Genomic DNA, 22517 nt, shown 5'->3' on the forward strand with positions numbered 1-22517 from the left:
GCCCTCATTCTACTTCCGGCTAGCGTTCGGTGCGGACGCAGAACATGAGCGCCGGCGGAGCGGAGACAGCGGCCCTTGCTGGCCGCGGAAACAGGTTTACTGCCGACGCAGATCCCGAGTACGAGATTGTTTTGCCTACTCTGCCAACAGGACGGTTGTTCTTAACACGGTGTTTTTTCACGGTGATGTCCGAGCGAGGTCCTACAGGGTGGAAGGTTTTCGGGACGCCCTCGGCAACGCTGGTGCACTCCCTGACGTCGTGGCGTTGGGGGCGTATCAGATTAAGCATGTGTGGACGGTTACTTTCAGCAGTGCTGAAGCCACGAAGAAACTTGTTGCCTTCAAGGAGCTACAAGTGAAAGCACGCCTGTGCATCATCTTCGACCCGGAGAATCAGCAGGTAAAGCTGCGCTTGCATTGAATGCTACACGGTGTGGCTGACGACGACATGCGGACTGCTTTTGCGGCGTTCGGAAACGTGAAGAAGGTGACGAGGGAACGTTGGCGCGTCCAAGGGATGAAGGAGAATGGCTCAACCACCAGGATTGTGCTACTCAAGTTGAAGCCGGTAATGAAGGTGGATTTGCCGCACCAGGTGCGAGTAGCCGGTGAGCTGGCCCTCATGGTTGTGCCCGGGCGACCATTCCTGCGTTGCCACGGCACGGGTCACGTTCGCCGCGACTGCAAGGTGTCCGGGTGTTCTCAGTGCAGGCGCTATGGACACGCGGACGCGGACTGCGTCCGTACCTACGCGTCGGCTACTGTGTGTGTGTGCGTGTGCGTGTGCGTGTGCGTGTGTGTGTGTGTGTGTGTGTGTGTGTGTGTGTGTGTGTGTGTGTGTGTGTGTGTGTGTGTGTGTGTGTGTGCGCGTGCGTGCGTGCGTGCGTGTGTGCGCGTGTGTGCGCGTGTGCGCGTGTGTGTGTGTGTGTGCGCGCGCGTGTGTGTGTGTGCGCGCGCGCGTGTGCGCGTGTGTGTGTGTGTGCGCGCGCGTGTGCGCGTGTGTGTGTGTGTGTGCGCGCGCGTGTGCGCGTGTGTGTGTGCGCGCGCGTGTGCGCGTGTGTGTGTGCGCGTGTGTGTGCGCGAGCGCGTGCGCGTGTGCGTGTGCGTGCGCGTGTGTGTGTGCGCGCGCGCGCGCGCAGATGGACGGACGAAACAATGGATGGATCAATTTCCCAGACAACATTAATTCCCAGACAACAGACAGGCTAGTACGGTCTGGTGAAATGAACGAAAAACATTGAGCACTCACCCTGCTAAAGGTATAGCTGATGCCCTTCAGTCCCGTAGCTGCCGAGGTCCGTTGGAGCCGGTAACTTCACGCGGACGTCCCACAGCTGCCATCCAGTTGTTGGGATTCAGGTAGCGTGACTGGGCCGAAGAGACGAGGACGACCAGAGGAAAGCTTGGAAAACTTTATTCAAAGACTATTTACATACTGTACAGGGGAGAGCAACTGAGAGTGCTTCTCGGTAAAGAGAGCTTCTTGGCGGTCGGAAGTCTCTGTACCCAAACAAGCAGCTCGTTAAGTACCCTTCGTATTCCCCATATTCCTGGCTGGGGAATACAGTTCGAAGAATGATATCCAATCAGACGATGACACGGGTGGTACCGCCCACGGCAGGGCGGTGCTGATATTCTCTCGCAGATCGGTGGATGGAAAGGAAACAGGACCCGGTCACGTTGTCGTCCACAGGGCATCCAGGTGGGCGCGCACGTGGGTCCGGACTGCGTCCATGTGGAACAGGAAGGCGCCTGCGTGACACAGGAATGCGGTCTGGCTCCCAGCAGGGGTTGAAAGATCTTGTACTTCGTCTTCTGATGACCGGAACGTGGAACCTCTGTCGAAGGTGCAGCTCTCGGGCAATTGTTCAACCACAGCGTGACTGAAGAGGACAACACTCCGTTCGTCGACCCGATGGCATGTTCGAACACGTCGGGACGCCATTGTCGTCGCTGCTTCCGACATTCCTGCTGCTACGTTTCTTCCAGAGGGCTCATTCACCTTCGCGGTGGTTTTCAGGGAATCCTCCTCATGTCCAAATTCACCGAACTCAACAGTAGAATGGGAGCGCGAGCACAACTATGACCAGTGATAGGTTTTCATGGAAAGCCTGTAGGATTTCTTGACAGAGACTTGCAAGTATGTCCTGAGGATAGCAGCCTTTGTTAGGTAAAAAGTTCTTCGCGAGGACGTCTTGCAGGCAGCATAACGAGGATGCGTATGTGAAGGCGGCTGTTATTAGAGCAGCTTTGCCTTGCAGGTGTTCCAATGCGTTATTAAGCGTACAAGCTCGATTTTGCCTGAAATTTGTCTTAGATAACTCCAAGAAATTCACCACCATCGCATGGCATCGCGATGATGGGTGGCTTGGGATAGTCCAAGACAGTCTATGTCTTGGAATAATTTGCTAGGGACACAATAATGCTGTGATATCAGTGTACTGTATATGCGAGCTGCAGACAGAAGGGCGGCCCGACGGCCTCACAATACCAGATTTTAGCGGGCAGCTTAAATCTTGGAAGGCTAAGGAAATTGACCGACAAGAAGTACGTACAACCCGCGCACGGACCTACTCCCTCGCGAACAATGTGTTCAAGAAAATACTTTCTCACCAGCTCAGCAACTCCTTTCTTGTTCCAATGTGAGCTCTTAAGACTGCGTCGGAAACTGCCGGCAGCTTTTTATTTAACAACTGCATAAATTTGGCCTGTAGATAGCATGTTCATTCAGATAGACACTTCAGGCACTGGGTTCACTACTCGCAGGAATCTTTGCTTATGCGAAGCACTCCTGAGTTGCACAGCCCTGAACAGGCCGTCCGGTGTGATGAAGGCGTCCATCGATCTATCATATTTGATTTGCTAATAGTCACTTTCGAGGTCCACTGAACAGATGTCCTTGGTCTGGCGTTAGCCGAGGGTGGCGGTCAGTAAGTTTGAGGGGATAAACCTCTGCATTACATTGCTACAGTCCGAGACAGCCTGCCCACCAATTGCATTCCCCAGAAAAGAAGCCAGATAAAAAGCTTTAAGAAGAGCTTGAGGTACCCTGATTCCCGTGCGCGCAGGGGAGCATAACTGCATGCAGACAGTTACGCGTGTGTAAGCTAAACAGCATCGAGCGAAAAAGCAAGCAAAACAAAGCAATGAGAAATAAAACAAGACATCATAGCATATTTTGGTTTGGTTTAAGGGTGTTTAACGTCCCAAAGCAACTGAGGCAATGAGGAACGCCGTAGATAAGGGCTCCGGAAATTTCGACCTCCTGGCGTTCTTTAACGTGCACTGACATCGCAGACTACAGTGGCCTCTAGAATTTCGCCTCCATCGAAATTCGACCACCGCGTCTTTCGGGTCAGCAGGCGAGAACCATAACTACTGAGCTACCGCGGCGGCTCATAGCCCATTCTGATGCAAACATATCACAATATTAATTTGAAGAAACTGAGCATGCAACAATGTTTCTTTTGTAAAGAGGTCATTTCGAACTGTAGGCAATAATAATAATTATTTTGTTGTGCATTCGATGACGTTTGAACGTTCTAGAAGGCGAACGTCATAAACGCCGGTGTTTTTTGTAATCTTGCTGGCCAAGCTAAGACATCATTACTTTTTAACGATTCATTTTAAAAAGGCGGCTTAGTTTATAGTTATACATTGATGCAGTCTGAAAAAATGTAGAGGTCTTTAAGCAGGCCTGCAGAGTGGGAACGGTATGGGACTTCACAGGCCATGAGCAGGGCCTTTTTTTGCAAGATTGTCAGCTGTTGCAGGCACGAATTCATGAATTATAAGACCAGAGTCGTAAAAATAATCTAGTTTTTCATAGTACCGCCGATGAGAACGACCATGAAACATGGAATGAAACGGGAAAAAACGTCTAAACGTCCTGTCAAAATACGTTGACCCTGAACTCTCGCCAAATGACATAGATAGAGCCCATCGATTAGGGCGGTACTCTGATTCTGGATGCCGCCCGGTGATTGTGAAGTTCAACAACTTAAAACCAGAGAAAACATTCTGAAGTGTAAAAATTCTTAAAAGAAGAAGACGTTCAAGTGACAAAAGATTACTCGTATGCTACGCGCCAAGCACGCAAAAAACTGATTGGCTTCGCCAAATCACTGCCCGGCTCCCCATCTTTTAAGCTAAAATACAATAAGTTGATCGTAAATGACAGATCTTACATGTATGACCCTGTAAACGATAAAACATTTCAGATTACCGCAGAACGCGCCAAGCCGATAACCCAGCACGCGCCTTCGTCTCTCTCCGCTGCATCTATCACTTGTAAATTGGCCTAACGGTTACCGAGGGACAGTGATCGTTGTCTAAGCGCAGCTCAAACATCAGTTTTATTTACTAATATCCGAAGTGTCATCAAAAGGCGTACAGAACTCTCCTCTGCCATAAGTGCGTGCTCCGCTGACATCGTCGTCCTAACTGAAACTTGGCTGCATGAATAAATACGCGATTCTGAAATATTCGATTCACCTAATCATTTTCACTTCTATCGTTGTGACAGGAAAGATCGGCAAGGTGGTGGCGTACTATTAGCAGACAGTAACAAAAATAGTCATATTCTCTTCACATAACATCAGGCATCAAAATTATATGGGTATCTCTTCAACTAGGATTCCAGAGAGGAATCCTAGGCGCATGCTATCGACCGCCTAATGCATATCCTACATTTGTTGCAGAGCTTCATGATACCATTAATGTTACAGTAACGCGTTACCCTTCGTCATCGATCTTTCTATTGGGTGATTTTAACTTCTATTGGGTGATTCTATTGGGTGATTTTAATTGGGTGATTTAAACGAGGGCATCGATTGGTCCTCGGTGCAACCATCCTCCTCTTCGAAACTATGCAAGCAATTCACTAATTTATGCTCACTGTTTATTCTTACCCAAATTGTTACTCAGCCTACAAGAATTACTGAATTTACAACAAGTACATTAGACGTCGCACTAACAATATGCCCAGAACTGAGCTCAGAAAGAGCCTACATGCTCCAGTTAAGCGACCATTCTTTGCTCAATTTTTCTGTCAACATTCCCATACAAAATTCGGCTAGTCACACTAAAATATTACGCATGTATCATCGCGCTGATTTCAACAAAGTTAATAATGAACTAGGTTCTTTCCTGGCCACTTTTTTCGAAGCATTCGACTCGCGATCGGTGAACGCAAACTGGATCTTATTCAAGAACAAACTCTTAGATCTCACCAGCCGTTTCATACCCACTCGCGTAATATCTTAGCAGCATGCGCCATGGTATAACGCGTATCTTAAGCGCTTGTCTAGCCGTAAGAAACGCTTCTTTCGTTAAGCTATAGAATCACGCACTGAACATCATTGGTCCCGTTATCGCTCTGCAGCTTACACTTACAATTCTGCGGTCAAGAACGCTAAAGCCAATTACCAGAATAGCACTCTACCGGGTATGTTGCTCAATAACCCAAGAAAATTTTGGAGCGTCATTAACCTCTCTGAAACGTCTAGAATAATACTAACGAATTCAACTGATGAACCTATATCTGATACTGCCTGTGCAAATGTACTGAATGATGTATTTTCTAGCTTTTTTTCAAGTGGTGAAACTACGGATTTCCCTCAACTGTCTCATAATAACTTCCTCCCAATGTGCTCTGTCGTCATCCATCCTGACGGTATAGTTAAAAAAATTGATAATCTTAAGATATCCTCCAGTGCTGGTGTTGATTGCCTTCCTACAAAGTTCCTGAAAAGTACTAAAATATATTCATCGCTTGCCTTAACTAAAATATTTCAGCAATCTTTGGAAAACGGTGAACTACCGGCCGATTGCAAGATAGGTAAGGTGGTTCCTGTGCATAAATCTGGTAATAAACATTCGGCTTTTTAACTACCGGCCCATATCTATTACCAGCATCCCATGCAAAATCTTAGAGCACATACTCTTTTCACATATTGTCACTTTCCGTGAATCAAACTCGTTTTTCCATCCTTCTCAGCACGGTTTTAGGAAATCCTATTCATGCGAAACACAGTTACTCTTATTCACGCACAAACTCCACGCAATTTTAGTTTGCCGCTCGATCGCCGACTGCATCTTCCTAGATTTCGCGAAGGCATTTGATAAGGTTTCCCATCATTTTTTGTTACTAAACTGTGCATGGTGGGATTAGACACTAACATTCTAAACTGGCTCGAAGTTTTTCTTACCCATCGTCAGCAATTTGTTGCCGTTAACAACGTTACTTCCACCGTTCGCACTGTCCTTTCCGGGGTTCCCCAAGGCACCGTCTTGGGGCCCCTGCTTTTTTTATATTTATCAACGACTTACCCAGTCACCTTTCTTCTTGTGTACATCTTTTTGCCGATGACTGCGTCCTTTTTCGGGAAATAACAAATTATAGTGACAAGCACAGGTTTCAGTCTGACCTTAACGCTATCTCAACATGGTGTAAAACTTGGAATATGACTTTAAATGCTGAAACGTGCAAACTAATAAGCATTTCTCGCGTTAATAGTGAATTGTCCGTATATACTCTTAATGATGTGTTGCTTGATCCTGTTACAAGATATAAGTACCTTGGAATTCATATTACGTCTGACCTTAGCTGGCATGCGCACATTGAGCACATCACTAACAAAGCTAATCGCAAGCTCGGATATTTGAGACGTAACTTTCACGCAGCCCCAACTAACATCAAACTTCTACTCTATACGACACTCGTACGTTCACAACCAGAATATGCTTCATCAATCTGGGACCCTGGTGTTAAGAGTTTGAGCGACCTACTGGAGATGGTACAACACAAATCAGCGCGGTTTATTCTCTCCGACTTTCGGCGTACAACAAGCGTAACCGCTATGAAAACTACCCTAGGCCTATCTTCACTTGCATCACGACGCAAAATTGCACGCCTGTGCCTTTTTCACAAAATATTTCATCATGAGTCTATTCGCTACGCGTTACTTCTTCCCCCTTCGTATATTTCACGCCGCACAGATCACATACATAAGGCAGGCATTTCCATTTGCAAAACTAAAACATTCTCGGATTCTTTTTTTCCTCGCACGTCATATGACTGGAACCACCTTCCTTCCTCAGTTGCTACAATTCCTGACCCTGTAATGTTTAGGTGTGCTGTTACCGCTTCCATTGATTGATATATTGTATTGATCGCTTATTCTGACTTATCTATGTCGTGATAATTTATTGTTGTATGCTGTTGTTTGTATTTTCAGTGTTATTATGTATTACCCACTCCCCTCTGTAATGCTTTGCCCTGAGGGTAAAATAAATAAATATTGTTTCCAGATAGATGTTCATGCACAGTAGAATCACTTAGTTCACAAAAATTAAAAAGAAAATTCTTGAAGAGGACAATAACAGAGTTGAGGAAGTAATAGAAGTGGCGGCGCTTGTTGCCGCTGGTCCTAAAGAGTTTATGAAAAACGTTGTTCGTGTGATCGCCTCAGGTCATTTTTTTCTGAAAAGTACATGCCCAATGAGTGCAGGGTCTTTACTACTTGGATTATATTATTCTTTAATACAATTGGGGACGGTTGGGAATGTCTGTGGCGGAGCTGTTATAAGACAGCTTTAGCTTCATTAATGCTAAGTTTTAGGCAGTTTGTTTGAGACCATGCATCTACTTTTCTCAATTTCCTAATGGCTCGACAGCCAGATCGCCAAAGTTATAAAGTATAAATAACAACGCGCCTAACATGCTTCCTTGCGGGACGTTTGTTTTCGTTTATTACACTGCAAAATACTGCGCTCCAATTAGGAGGAACTGCGAGCGGTACTGCGAATAGGATGTAACTAACTTGTTCTTTGGCTCTAATGCCATAAAGTCAAGTTTTGAAGCTGAATTTTGTAATTAAGAGGGCCAAACGCTTTCGAAAAGTGTGCGAAAAGTAGAAGTAACATGTTTCTGCATCAAAAATTCTCCAAAATGAATTCTTTTCGGGGTCATTAGCTGGAGCTCTGCCACATTGTTCTTTCAAAAGCCACATTGGGCTAAACTTGTTAGGTTAAAGAAGTGCTCGCTGTTGGGCTATTTGTTAAAATAAATTTGAATCTCGCAAAGGAAAGAATACCGGAAGACAGAGAGACAGAAATAGCACTTATTGCAAACTGAGTTTATTCGGGAAAGCCAAAAAAAAGGTACCAAGCCACTTTGCTGCACCGCGTTCGCACGGATTCTGCTCGTACGCCGGCGTGGATGTATAAGACTTGCCTAGCGTTGTCACCATTGTGTTCAACGTGTGGTGTGTGTGGTGACATAGAACATTACATATTGTTCGGTATATTGTACAACGCGGAACGGGCTGTGTTATTCGGATCCCTCAAGAAGGCAGGAGTTCCTCACAGTTCTCTTCAGGACATTGTTTTCCCGCGCGGGAGCCAGTCGAGTAGAAGGGATGCTTCTCGCCTTCTTCTACTTTACCTGCAGGACACGGATTTGGCCTCCACATGGCGACCTCAGGAGTGTCTATTTGGGTTTTTGCGGACAGTGTTTCTGTGATTTCTATTTCAGTGTCGCTACGGTGGAGCAATTGCCGGCAGCAACTGCAAGGCTAATCCCACCGGTAGTTTACAACCACTCAACTCAACTCACTTTTGTACGCCAGCACACAACATTATCTACGTATTATCACAGCCATAACAAGCCAATGAGAAAAAAAAATGTACCACATCAAGGCTATATTTATATATAAACGCCAGTGCATTACTGTTCCCAATACAATGTAAAACAAATTACATGATCGACACATGACCATCTAAAAAATCTAGTTCTCTGCCGCTGAGTTGAACCGCCGAAGTGCACGTTTGTCCACCTTTCACATGCATTTCACATACAGAAAAATGGGCCCATCTGCATGAGCATTGTGACTTCCGACTTCTGAAGTTCGCGTACTCCGCAAAAAGCTTTGGGAAGCGACTCAGTAGTGTCATGGGAATCGCTGTGTGAGGATGCAGCGCTTCGATCACAAATTCATCAATACAGTGCGTTACATCTGGGACACTTACTTTAATATACCCTTAGTAAGGACCAAAGCTACACCCCTAGATACACCGCCTATCATCTTGTTGCCCCTCCCTCCCCCCCCCCCCCCGGGCTGTCTGAGTACCACAATGAAAAGTTATTTTTTCAACATTAACGCTAGAAGTATAACAAAATATTTCCCGATTTATCCTCTTCGTATTCCTTCTCATGCTGTGGGCATCAGGCAGACGTGGCTACATGATGGCATTCATGATTTATAATTTTCATATTAACAGCGCAAAGATGGCACAAAATAATGGTAGGACACACACACAAAAAACAGCGCTGTTGTTCCTCCCCTTATTTTGGGCCGTCTTTGCGCTGTTAATATGAAAGTGCGTAACCAACTCGCCCAAAATATTGTATTATTCCTAATGTACTACTCTTGGCTACGTTGAGGGGTGAGTGGATAAACAGTTTAAAGTTTTACCGACCCTGCCGGAAGTTTAATCCATTTGGCACAAAGTTTATCTTAACAAACAGTTTATTTTGGTCTGCATTCTTTATCGTCCTCCTGGTTCATTCGTTCAAATGTTAAACACTCTCAAAAATTATCTGAACGCACTAAAGTTCAGCCTGTATGAATATAAAGACTGATTTCAACGCTACAGGCATCCATTGGCCGTACCTCACTTTCTACGCTCTGTAAGCCTCTATATCTCGTGAGCTGATTAGCCTTTCATTGTTCTTCGTTCTTAAAGTAGTTGACTGAGCTACAAGGGATGATTCAATATTGGACTTTGTTTTGCGCGATCCGATATTTATCAATAGGTCTTTGAATGCCACATTCTTGAGGGAATTTCGAACTGCAAGGCGGTAGTTTATCCTTTCAATCGTTCTGTATTTCTACGGCTTTTCACGTTGACTAAACACCTCACTTGCCAGCTTCTGTACCTAATGAAGTACTTAGTGCATGAAATTAACTTTAGTAAATATGTGATCATGCATTTAAATAAGAGCAAACCCCATTCACTGTTTAATTATGCTTTCAGCGACATACCACGGAACAGGGTTTTCGATATAAGCATCTCCGCGTTCTGTTTATCACAAGCATGTCCTGAACGAAGCACATTCGTTTCGTTATGCACTAAAGCGCTAAAGCTTGATTATTTGAGCAGAACATGAACTATTACTCGAAAAGAGACTAAGCTATTTATGTACAAATCCTTAATCCATCTCGTATTTTAATATGCATCTCGCGTTTGAAAACCCTCATAAATATTGTGACATTAACGTGAACGAGAGCATCGATAGAGAAGCAGTCAGGTTCATCACGACCCGAGGAGAGCTGTGCGGGTAGGCGTGCAAGAGAATTCAAGAATGAGGTCGGTAGTTTTAATCCCAGAGCCAGGTCTAGCCCTAGCGCACCCCTCGAGCCAATCGCTGCTTCGTCGTCGTTTCGACTAAGCGCGGGGACAGCTCGGTACTAGGCACGTGGCAATGTAGTATGGTCTTTGCGATTGTGATTTTTTACGTCCTTGTGCTTTGCCTTCTTTGCAAATAGACCTTATATCCATGCACCGTCACGTAGAGCCACTGAAGGTCCTGCATTGCACTGTTAATTCAATTTATCGCATATCATATAATGTCTACCTTTTTTCTTATACTCATCGATCAAGTTGGGGTTACCGTAGCCTTAATATTAAGCCACGTATCGCTCATAGTAACAATTTCAAACGCATTTTTTTTCACAGAAAGCTGACATATTTAATGGCGATAATTGCTACGTGACATTAGGTACTGAACTGTTTTGGGTTCGCTGTGTATTGTTATACTTTATTTATGTTACTGCGTCTTTATTTTATTGTAGGTGATATAAGTTACGAAGTGAAACTCACTTGGTAACTGAATAGAAGCTTACTTCCATAATAGCATTAAGTTTGTAATAATAGCTGCTGTTATACATACATAAAATAAACTATAAGTTTCGCAAGGCAACTTAAGAGAGAATATTTGGTGTTTGCTCTTGTTCGTTGGTATTTTTGATGCCGGCAGGACGTGTTGATTACTGTACAGCTGTGGAATTGTCTGCTCCTCACACTTTATTGCTCGATTATTAATAATATGTCTTGTCAATTACTAACCAATGTGAAACTTCGTAAGATTGTGTACTGGTGTGAGCATTAAGGCATACATTTTAATTTTGCAAAACCTATTTCCTAGTCGATGACTACGATAGACAGCCAACATATTTTATTTAAATATTTGTGTGCAAACAGAAACACTTCCATATGGCATTTAGACGTGACACTTAAGTGAAGCGCAGATTAAAGTCAACTCTGAATGATTTTTGGGTGTTTTGATTTGACCCTTTTAAAATCTTGTCTAGGCCGGTTCTGTGGCACGCAGCTGTGTGATGGTATCCATATGATGCTAAAGGCTTTAAAAGCGCAAGGTATCCAGCAACTCTCCTGGTTTATCTTAACTAAATACAAATAAACGTCATTAATGTATAATGTATTGAAGCCTGCACCCCCAAATGTAGCTCTGGCTGTAGCCTCCCTTCATACGACGCCATATCGCAGAACTGATGTTCTCATGTCCACTCTGCGCGCATAAAACAGGCTAAAAAGCGATATATATTTGTGCGCTCCAGCAGTGTGCCTGTATCAGGCACGCTTAAAGAATAATTGTTTCCTGCCTTTGTTCAGCGAATAATTTTTTTTTGCTACACCTTTTGTTGAATTCGTTAATGGCGCTGCGCTCAAGGGGCGTCGTCTCTTGTGTGAGAACTTCTTGTGCCCGTGCTTTGCCACTGCCTGCAGTGCTGTTAAATAAAAAATAATTGAATGAAATGCTGCTGAAAAGAAATAAAAAACACTGTATATGGCGTCCTTTCATTTCTGTGACAATAAAATCTACCACTATCCACCAACGTTTTCAGAATTTCATTGCTACCACCAGAGGTTGTGACGGGGCACTCAGCTTCTCGGAGCTCAAGCTATCTCCCCTCGAAGAAATTGAACCGGCTGCCAACCTCCATGGAGACAGTGGGCTAGTAATAATTTACCTGAATCCTCGGGTCTTCCGAAAGGCGTGCAGCTGACTCACCGCAATGTCATTGCTCAAACAATGTCGTACAAGTGAGAACAGACCTCCTTTCTTAAATGTTGCGGCTATACATTTGTTTAATCCGAGAGAGACTGCACTGTTCAGACAGTATTACTGTAGTCATTTCAAAGACCGCTCACTGAACATTTACGAGCGTGCCATTCCTCTCAACTATGCCCTGTAAGCTAAGTATAGCTGTCAAAACAAAACATGTTCAAATCGTGTGCGAGCTGAAGCTACGAATCCAACTAGATGCCTTGGTTAGAATACCAGCAGTACCTGGTCCCTGAGTGACTACTTTTATTTAGGAGGCAATTGCGGAATATTGTACGATACTGCTATGAACATATTCATGGGAATGGCGTAACTCTCAGATCAGTAGCAAGATGTTGCTTATAAAGTTTACGCGGCGCCCTCACTAAGTAAAGACTCCCATAGAGGGCCAATGGGGTGTGTTTCTGGCAATAATTGTAAGGCAACTTTGAACTATTCTGAGATGCTTTAATTAACATATTGATTTGAATGGTCTAATGTTCCGATGCAGCCGCTCCGAATAGTTATTACTGCCATAGAAAACTAATTGAGGAGCGTTTCTGACAATAAATAGCAGTAAAAAACAAGTGCCCCAAAGAGGGATCTACGGAATTTGGCGTGGAAGCAGACTTCAACGCATGTAGTTTGCGGCATGAGGCATTCGAAGAAGTATGTCTCATGCGCAACTGGGGTGTTTTATAAGATTCCCCTCCGCTGTGGTCGAATTTATATCAGACGAACTGGCAGATGTTTAAGCAACCGTTTGCAAGAGCATGCGCGTTCCTTGAGCAGGCCCGGAGGACGTGCCCTGCCCGTTCACTGCCGAAGGTGTAAAGTCTGCTATCCTAAGCTGAACTGCACAGAGATCATAGGAAGAAGAAAGGGGCAGGTGGAAAAGGAAATTATCGACGTTGTTGCTATACTGGGATCGGAGCCAGATAACTGTGTCAACACGCCTTCTGTGTCTATTTTTCTGAAAGAATTAGCGTTTCTGTCAGCGTTTCACTAGGTGATTTTTGTTTGGCTTTGCGCAGGTTAGTTGAGTCATCCTTGCTCGGTTTCCTTCACTTCGCCGTACCAACTGTTTTCGTCATAGTTGCCATTGATCTGTTTTCTCAAGCTTCATCTTCATTTTACGATTGCTTGCCATGCAGTTTACACGTGCGACTGATCCATAAAAGCTCTGCTGTTTTTGCGTGAGCTACACTGGCCGAGGTTGAGCAGTTTCGCGTGGCTCCTGGAGAGCCATGCTGCCCGTGCGCGAGGAGCAGTGACGTCACACGGCGCACATTTGGCGCGCCGGAGCCGCGGCCGCGGCCGCGCGCGCCTCGCCCCTCATAGCAGCGTCATAGCCACGGCATAGCACTGGCGCCAGCGCGTGCCCAGCTGTCCGCCTCCGTTGCGCAGTAGCCAAGTCTGACGCTGCGCCGAAGCAGCTTGATAGCACTTCCCATTTTGTGCGCATGCGCAGAGGTATCAGTGGGGGAATACATATATCGGGTCGTTTGCCAGTTAGGTATAGCCATGGAGGAGAGCGAAATTTCTGCTCAGCGACAGTTGATGCTCAGCGACTCAGCGTAGCTCACGCTGCGTTTATACTGGCATAGCCGAGCTAAGCCACTGCTAATTCTTTATCAATAAATGTTCACTTGTCATTATTGCCCTGTGTTGTCGCCTGCCTCAGTCCCGTCCTATTTTGCGGTTTTGCTCCTCACGAGGATCTGCGGATATATTGAGTATTATTGTGCAACCTAATGATATCCAAACAAATTGAGTCCATAAACGACTTCCCGTTGACAAAATGCGCTTCTCCAAAATTTCTGGGTATGGAAAAAAGTGGGCAAAAATTTCTTCGAAGTGATTCTATATTTCGAGCATGAGATTTTCATCTTTCCTTCTGAATGCTGAGCTTTGAATGAAAGATTAGGATACTTAAATTACCCTTACGAGCACGATGTGATGCCATTAAGGACCCTCCCGCGCAAGTAGTTCTTCTCTTTCATAGATTCATAGATCGCGGGGAGTCCTCATACTACTGGTGCAGCGATAAAGCGATGGGCCACAGCCCCAGCAGAAGGTTGTTTAAAACGCAGCCACCGCGGTGGAGCTCGTGAGACCCAGGTTGCTATTCATGTGCTCCCGTAAGGTTCATTTTGCTCAGATAGGTGTTCAGGAGGCTCGTTGAGTATCTCTTCACGAGTGAGCTGATGCACACAGTGCCACGGTGGGCTGGTGGCAGTTGTGTTGAATTTATTTCAATTAATTTCATAACCGCTTCCCATGGTGAGCATGTTGCCCTCAACCCGGTGAGCAGTTCGCTACCAGTTTGCTACCTGCCCTCTGTGGCAGGTGGGCCACCTGCTTTTTCATGACACGGACGGATGGACACTGGTTATCTCGTGAATGCGACCTTTATTGATATCGCATCAATAAATCATAAATTACCTAGTCTTGACAGAATTAACGACATGGCCGTTTTCACTGTACTTTAACAAACAGCTAGATATTATTTGCGTAAATTCTGTGATTGTTCGCCTCGGCTCCTGTTCTCCATTGTCCTGGCATTTTTATTTGTTTATATCGTGTACCTGATGTATCTGATATTATTATTATGGCTAGTGGTTGAGCATCCGCCTCGCATGCGGGAGGGCTGGGGTTCGATCCCAAGTGCCGCCGGGTACCCACCGGTGATACAATGGGTACAAGCGTTCCCTGGCATGGTGGTCGGTTTAAGCAGGGTGAAATGCTTGGGAAATGGGTCATTGACTCCACCTTGAGCAAACCAAAAAACCTTGTTTCATGGCCCTCTTTGGTCGCAGATGCCCTTGTGCCATAAAAATTCGCTATCATCATCATATCAATATTATGGGTGCTCATTATTTCTCTTTCATTTCTGGGACTTTTGTTTTTATAGCGTTTATTGTGATTAGGACATATCATTGCTTATAGTATATCCTCATGTTATGCCATCGGGTGGCATCATTACTCAGAGTCTAATTTAATATTTTATGTTACTATTTCCGCTGTATACATTGCATTATTTGTATTGTGAATTGTTTGTGTTGTCGCTATGCTTTGTTGAGCGTTATGTCGCGAGTTCCATTGTTTTTCTTCCATCACGTGAAAAGGAGTAGCCGGCGCTCCAATCAGGCACCAACATCTCCTTTTATATTCATGTCAGTAAAACAAAAGACTATGCAGGATGAAAGCGCACAGGCCCTTTTGTTCGCCAGAGTAGTATACAAGTGTAGAAAGCACAAAGAAGCTCTCTGAAGCCTGTGCGGTACAAAAACGTTCACTGGAAAAAAGGCGGACAGATGACAGGAAAGCAGCGCAACTTTCAACTTTAATGACGACAAAAAAAGTATCACACAATTTGAAGAAAGTTGCCTCTCGTCACGGGGTTAAGCTGGTTCTTTCGGCTCCCTGCAAACTGGCGAAATTATGTGCGATGGTGACCAAGACGCGTGTGAAGAAGGCCTGTAATATCAAGCATCAAACCGTATACACACAATGCACTGCCAATGTTGTGTAAGAAACCCACCTGACGTGCGGCAAAGTGTGTGTGGGGCAAACTGGGAAATGTTTCAATGAGCGCGCCCGCAAGCACAACTTCACCCAGAACAGCAAATATGGAGGTAACCTTCCGTTACACTGCAGCAATTGCCAAAACTGCTACCCCAAGTTTAATGAAATGAAGTTCTAGCTAAGGCTCAGGACAAGACCGAGAGAGAAGTAATTATTAGAGGAAGTTAACACTATGGAGCTCGAGCAGCGGCTCCCCATTTTCGTTCACTGCAGTAAAAAGGCTCTTTGAAGTATTTCCTTGAGATTACGCACTTCACACGCATTCTATTGAGCTTTGCGTGGTCCAGAGAAAATAAAAAAAACTTTCCCAGCTTAACCGCCCGCTAAGAAAGATGACGAACCTCGTGCTGTGCTTACGCGGTTAAAATCTTGAAACGAAATACGAGAGAGAGAGGCAGAGGTGTATGTTCGTTATCAAAAGAAGACAAGAGCTAGAAGTATATTGATGACTTGCAATGTTCGCCTTCTGTTGAAGCTCTTTGTGTAAACTCTGGTAATTATTATTGCGTTAGAAATAGAAGGGTCAGTGAAAGCAGAAATGGCTAGCGCCATCTGTCAGTAGCTAATGGCAGGTGGCCAACCTGTGCATCGAGCTATAAACAATCTTTTATATACTCCCTATACAAGCTTCGTACACTACATCGGATATAACGACCTTTCTGGAGTTAACCTCGCAAATAGCGAACCGAAGAGAAATATGTTCGATGGAATAGTCGATCAGAAAAATATTTAGAGTAAGGTGTATCCAATTATATCTCTCCGCCGATCTGCTTCTGTGATTAACTAGTTAACAATAGCCAATGAACAGTTCTGTGGAGGAATGTTAGCTGACGAAATTAACAAACACTTCCCGTCCCTTGTTGATATTAATAACAGTGCGTCAGTTGAGACCACCTCAAAATGGCCTATATGTCTTAATCCAACTGATGAGAGTGAAGTACTAAATATGTTTACGCGGGGTCAGAGCACAAAGGTATAGTACATCCATGACTTCAAACGCGGCCAGTTTTTCTAATGTATTATCATCCCATGTGTAAGACTGACCTTCGGCTCCGGAATCTTAAGAGGCTGGCGCCTAAAGAAGAAGGCAACGACAAGCGCTGCGCGCCCCGGCCACCACCCCGCAGTGGGTATGCGCCAGCAATATCTGAGGCCTACTTACCTGCCTGCCCTAAAACCCTAAACCCTGGCCAATCCCCCACCGTGAGTATGTGCCATCGTATTTGAGGAAACGACAACTACCCTCGTGCGTGCTCTGGACTGACCGCTGCCTCTGGTCTGTACCTGGAATGTACCGCTAGTTCTTCGCGACGCAGTACCTTGCAAGACGTTCCTTATTACAAGTGGTTGTGGTGCCAACGATCCATTCCCCCAGCAGCTTCGCAGCCGCGCATTGCCTACCGCCTCTGCAATGCTTGAGACCGTCACCCAAACCGCTTCACTGCATCCGTCGGCCGTCTTCTGTTCCGGCGCCGCGCGGCAGCGTGAACCGGCCATCTTCAGCGGCATAGATTACACGGATGTGGAGGATTGATTGGCCTCCTATGAACACGTAAGTGCATGCATTAAGGGGGACGATAGCGTCAAGCTCACCATCGTTATCTTTTATTTGAGCGACGTTGCCAATCTCTGGTTTCGCAACAACGAGGCTTACTTCTCAAGCTGGGCGGCTCTCAAAACCTGCCTGACAGTAGTCTTTGGGCGTCCCGCAGTGCGTCGAGCAACGCTTTCGAAGTCGGCCACAGCAAACCGGCGAAAACTGCACCAGTTATATAGATGTCATCGACCTCTGCAAGCGTATCAACCCGTCTAAGAGCGAGGCCGACAAGATCAGTCATATTATGACAGGCATTGACGATGATGCCTTCCAGAGGCTCGTCGCCAAGGATCCCCAGACTGTCTCCGATGTCATCGGCTACTGCCGAAGCTTCGATGAGCTGCGCAAGCAGCGCCTTTACACCCGGCGTGCTGGCTTTCCGGAGGCCGCACTTTGCAGCTTGGCTCTCCCAGGGGATGTTGCTCTGGACGAACAATGTATAACTCATACTTAAACTTTAAGTATGTGTCTATTTCCGCAAAAGATGAAGCCTGTCGAGGTTTTGTACTAAACTAGAATAGGTAAAAGAATTGCCCAAGAAAATGCAGACTAATTTCAATGCGGCCATTGTTTTATAAAACACAGTAAGAATTTATTTTCTTAACGATTTCCGTACCTTTTGATGGTGTTTCACTTATTGCATCTTCCCAGTTTTAATTCCGATCTGTCAATATAAACGGCTTTATTACATCAAAGAGAATGAATCTTACAAAATATAGAGGGCAAAAATAAAGCACTTCGTGTTTGGGTACATTTTTCGACAGCCTTCGATATGCTCAATCCTATTACACTCCGAAAAAGCTATTCTCTTCAGGCAGTAATGACGTTACAGCCAATTCAATAAACTTCTCCTTAAGGGATCAGTATTAGTTTGGTGCACCGGTCGGCAGCTATCGACTTCAGCTTTAATTAAATGCATTGTACCTAAAACCAGCATTTCAGAGCCTTTGTTATTTATTTTTATTTTCTACAACACTGACATTAGGTATTGATACTTCAGACATTTACGTAATTTACGCTGACACAAGCTTTTTTCTTTACGAAAACTGATAGACGATGACGACCTCGTGGAAGTGCCAAATCTAACACTCAGTAAACTATATTCGTGGTCACATAAAAATTCATTTTTAATCAATTACACGAAAACCAGAGCTTTCTCCTTCCAGCCAGAATAATTATTATGCAATGTTGAATCGTTTCTGCTGTTAAATTCCTCCGTTTTTACTTCCACCAGTTTGTGCTACGGGACCACCATGCGGATTAAGGCGGAACCGCATGGCGCGTTTTCCGCGAGCGAAAAACGCGACGCGCGGTGGACGCCCGCGTTGCCGTCAACGCGCGAGCCCCCGCACGTAAAAAGGGGAGCGGCGCCTTCGCGGCGCGTTTTCCGGGTTGCCAGACAACGTAACTCCCAACGACATGAATTGTCCCTGCTACCGCATATGTAATATGCCCTTAAACTTACACAACACTGCAATAGAAATAATCTAAGTGTAATTACACAACGACATTTTTTTTCCGATGTATATTTATCAAGCTTAATTTCAAGCAGGAAGAGTGTGTGCGAAACTGCGACTATGTACTTTCTCCATGCCAAGAGGCCGCTGCTTGTTTACAACTCGACATAGAAAATGGAGTGTCGGGCGCTTACTACAGAGCAGAAGAGGCGGTCGCGTATATCCCGCAGGACGCGACGCCTCTCCACTTCCGGGGATTCGCTCGGCGTTCGCACGGGGAGTCAGACGTGCTGGTCGTCGGCTTCGGCGATTTTCAGCCGGAGCAGCGGAAGTTTCCGCCTGACCCTAGCAAGATCATCCCCAACGTACACCGAAAGCTGTCGGGAACATCTGGACACCAGTTTTTTCCAAGGTGGGCCCGGTTAAACCCCCTTTTCGGGCAACACATGGCCCGATCGGGCCGGTGGCGCGGCTAGGCCTAACGGCCGAACCGGTACCCGGCACATCGGGGCCTCTGGCCACTGACGCCAGTATGGCTGCTACGCAAATCTCCTGCCGAGGCTACGACCCCGAGAACATGCACTGGACAACGGTTCACCCAGCGGAAACCGCAGGCCCAGTTTCGGTAACGGTTACCCCAGCGGCAACCGGAGACCCAGATTCGGCAAGATTTCGCAGCGCCGCGTTGAACGCCGCAGTGCTGCGCCGAGCGCAAGACCAAGCCTTAAAGCCGGCGTCCGTAGACGCGGCCGGCGTTCACGCCGGAAACCAGCAGTCACCCGCCCCGCGCGCGGCGGGCCGCAGTCGGCGACTGCTCACGAAGTGGAAACCGCCTGTTATTCCCAAGCCTGCTCCAGACGACTACGTCGTCGTCATCAAGCCCCGGACCCGCGTCTCGTTGTACGAGACTTTCCAGGAGACCGGCTACGGCCGGGCGTTCACGGCTCTCCTGGGCGCGCAACCCGCAACAGATCTTACCATAATACCGGTAAGAGAACAAAACCTCATTATTGTTCACACTGCGAAACCTGAGCTAGCCGACCGTATCATCGGCGAATTTGAACTTAATGGACCCGACGGGAAGGTCCCCCTTGTGGGGCACCTGCGCCAAGACGACAAGGACGTCTGCTACGGCGTCATTACCGTCCGTAACTCTGAAACTACGGACTCGCTCCGTACTAGGCTCCAATGGCGCTTCGGCACCATCGTGGAAGTGCGAAAATTTGGGACATCCAACAAAGCGAGACTGACTTTCGCCGGAACAGAGAAGCCACGTTTCGTGCACTACGACTCGGAGCTTGTACAAGTTAGGCCTTACCAGCGAACCATTCCAGCCTGCCGACATTGCGGTGTGGTCGGCCACCGCGTGGACGCCTGCCCCGGCCAGAGGCTGGACCGGTGCGGCCTGTGCGGACAGCAGGCTCTACTCGTTGAGGGGGAGCGGGCCCCTCACCAGTGCAACCCAAAGTGTTCAGTGTGCGGCGCGGCCCATGCCACGGGGGGCCCAGCGTGTACTGCTAAATATCGCGCTATCCAGCCCACGCAGGCCGAGCGCGGGCGTAAATCGAAGCGAAACCGACGCAAGCGTGGCAAGCGTCGCCCGGACAAGCTGAAGGCCAAGGCTGCCGACCAAGCCATGGACCAGCCTGTGAATTCCTCTACTGGGAGCCAAGGGAAACCTCCAGCTGCGCCACCGCCGCCTCAAACCGGTGCAGCGAAGCCCCTCGGACCTCCACAAAACGGCGGCTCCAAGACGTGGGCAACCGTTGTCAAGCAACACTCCCAGGTGAGCGGCGCCGGCAGGGCAGCTTCTCCCTTCGCTCCCCCTTCCCAATCCCAACAACGGCCAATCTCTGCCGAACAAAAAGAAATATCTGCTCTCCGCGAGCAGGTTGCAAATTTTCAAAAGCGCCTCGCAATAGCGGAGGCCCGCCAAAATTCCCCCAACCACACCTCTGCCTCACCCGCAGCAGAGGCAATGGAAAGCGACGCAACCCCTTCAGGACAGGCTGCGCATGCCCTCACGGCACTCGAGGCGAGAGTGAGCGCGCTCGAAACTCAAGTTAACAACAGAATATCCGCATTGGAAACGCAAATCAATGCCACACTTACGGCGGCACTCAACAAAATTAGCCACCTTGCGGCATCTATCCCGAACCTCATAACCGCTCAGTTCGCTCAACTCACCCGCGCTCCCAAGCGCGCTGGCCCGCTCAAAACCTCCGCAGGCCGGCAGCTCAAAGCGTCTAGGCGTCGAATCGCCGGAGAAGAGGAAGAGGTCCCCTGTGCCATCCTCAGTGTAGAGAACGCTCCTCTCTTTGGAGCCACTGGCTCTCAAGCCTCCTCTCTCCAAACTCACAACTCTACCCTTGATCATGGCGGGCGCCCCTAGAAATAGGAAGCATCCGCGAAGCAATTCGATCCCTATTCAAATTGTACAGTGGAACTGTCGCGGATTCAAGGCACGCACAAAGCGAGCCGATCTACGCCTTTTCCTTACAACGTTCCCAGAATTACCTGCTGTGGTGACCCTTCAGGAGCCAGGAAATGGCGCCACCCTTGCCAGTTACACGGTGTACCAGCAGGATGCGCATAGCTGCCTCTGCGTACATAAAAATTACACGGCCTCCCAGGTTGACCTGGATCTTAGCGCTACTTTCTCCTATGTAATGGTGACGATCCTTCCGCTACGCAAACAGGACCCCCCATTGCACATACTCAACATTTACTGTCCCCCAAAGCTACCAAATGTTACATTCGCAGATATCTTCAGCCGGGCTTTGAAGGTCGTGAATCGGGATCCCCTCATAATCGTTGGGACTTTAATGCTCCCAGCACCTTATGGGGGTACACACGTGAAGAGAAACGCGGACGCAAGTTGGCGGAGCTTGTTTCCACACTGGGCCTTACTCTTCACACGGATCCCGCGCAACCCACTCGTATAGGTAACTCCGTTACACGCGATACGTGTCCGGACCTCACCTTTACGAAAAATATTCGCTATGCAGATTGGAGGAACACCGAGGAATCCCTCGGTAGTGAGCACTGCATAATTACCACTACAATCCATACCAAGCCACTCACAAGACCACAGGCCAATGCAAAACTACCCGACTGGACCAAATTTAGGAACAGTTACACCAATCCTCAATCGATAATGGACCAAGGATACTCAACGTGGTCCCAACACCTAGTATCCCACTTGAAATCAGTCGAGCAAAATGTTCAACTCTCAGAGGCGAGCCCGGCGGTGGATAACCACCTCCTCCACCTCTGGGAGGCACGACACAGCCTAGTCCGCCGCTGGCGTCGTCAAAAACACAATCGGAAACTCAAAATTCGAATTGCGGATATCACCCAACAGGCGGCACAATACGCGGCCCAACTCGCCGACTCCAATTGGGTGCACCGATGCAACACTGCAGCTCGGCAAATGTCGAGTCGGAGTACGTGGCGCCTCTTCCGCGCTCTTATTGATCCGGCACAAACCCGTACTGAGACACAAAAACAGCTTCAAAGGGCTATACATAACTTCACTGGAGACACGGCCAAACTGGCCGATGCGCTCCGCGACTAATATTTGAGTATACACCAGGATCCCCGTGGTCAGGCGTACTCGTATGCAGGTTCCGAGAACGCGGATTTGGATCAACCGTTCCAGCTCCATGACGTAAAAGCGGCCCTGGCTAAAATGAAGCGAGGTACAGCACCAGGCCGGGACAAGGTGACGGTAAAGCTTATTGCC

The 22517-nt window shown here is 47.1% G+C and overlaps 1 pseudogene; it reads left to right on the forward strand.

The window, feature by feature from the left end:
• The first annotated feature begins 448 nt into the window (after nucleotides 1–448).
• Nucleotides 449–22517, forward strand: part of LOC144112378 (luciferin 4-monooxygenase-like) — a 198816-nt pseudogene continuing 176747 nt past the window's right edge.

The sequence above is a fragment of the Amblyomma americanum genome, unplaced genomic scaffold (assembly GCF_052857255.1).
Source record: "Amblyomma americanum isolate KBUSLIRL-KWMA unplaced genomic scaffold, ASM5285725v1 scaffold_75, whole genome shotgun sequence".
In the NCBI taxonomy this organism is placed as follows: domain Eukaryota; kingdom Metazoa; phylum Arthropoda; class Arachnida; order Ixodida; family Ixodidae; genus Amblyomma; species Amblyomma americanum.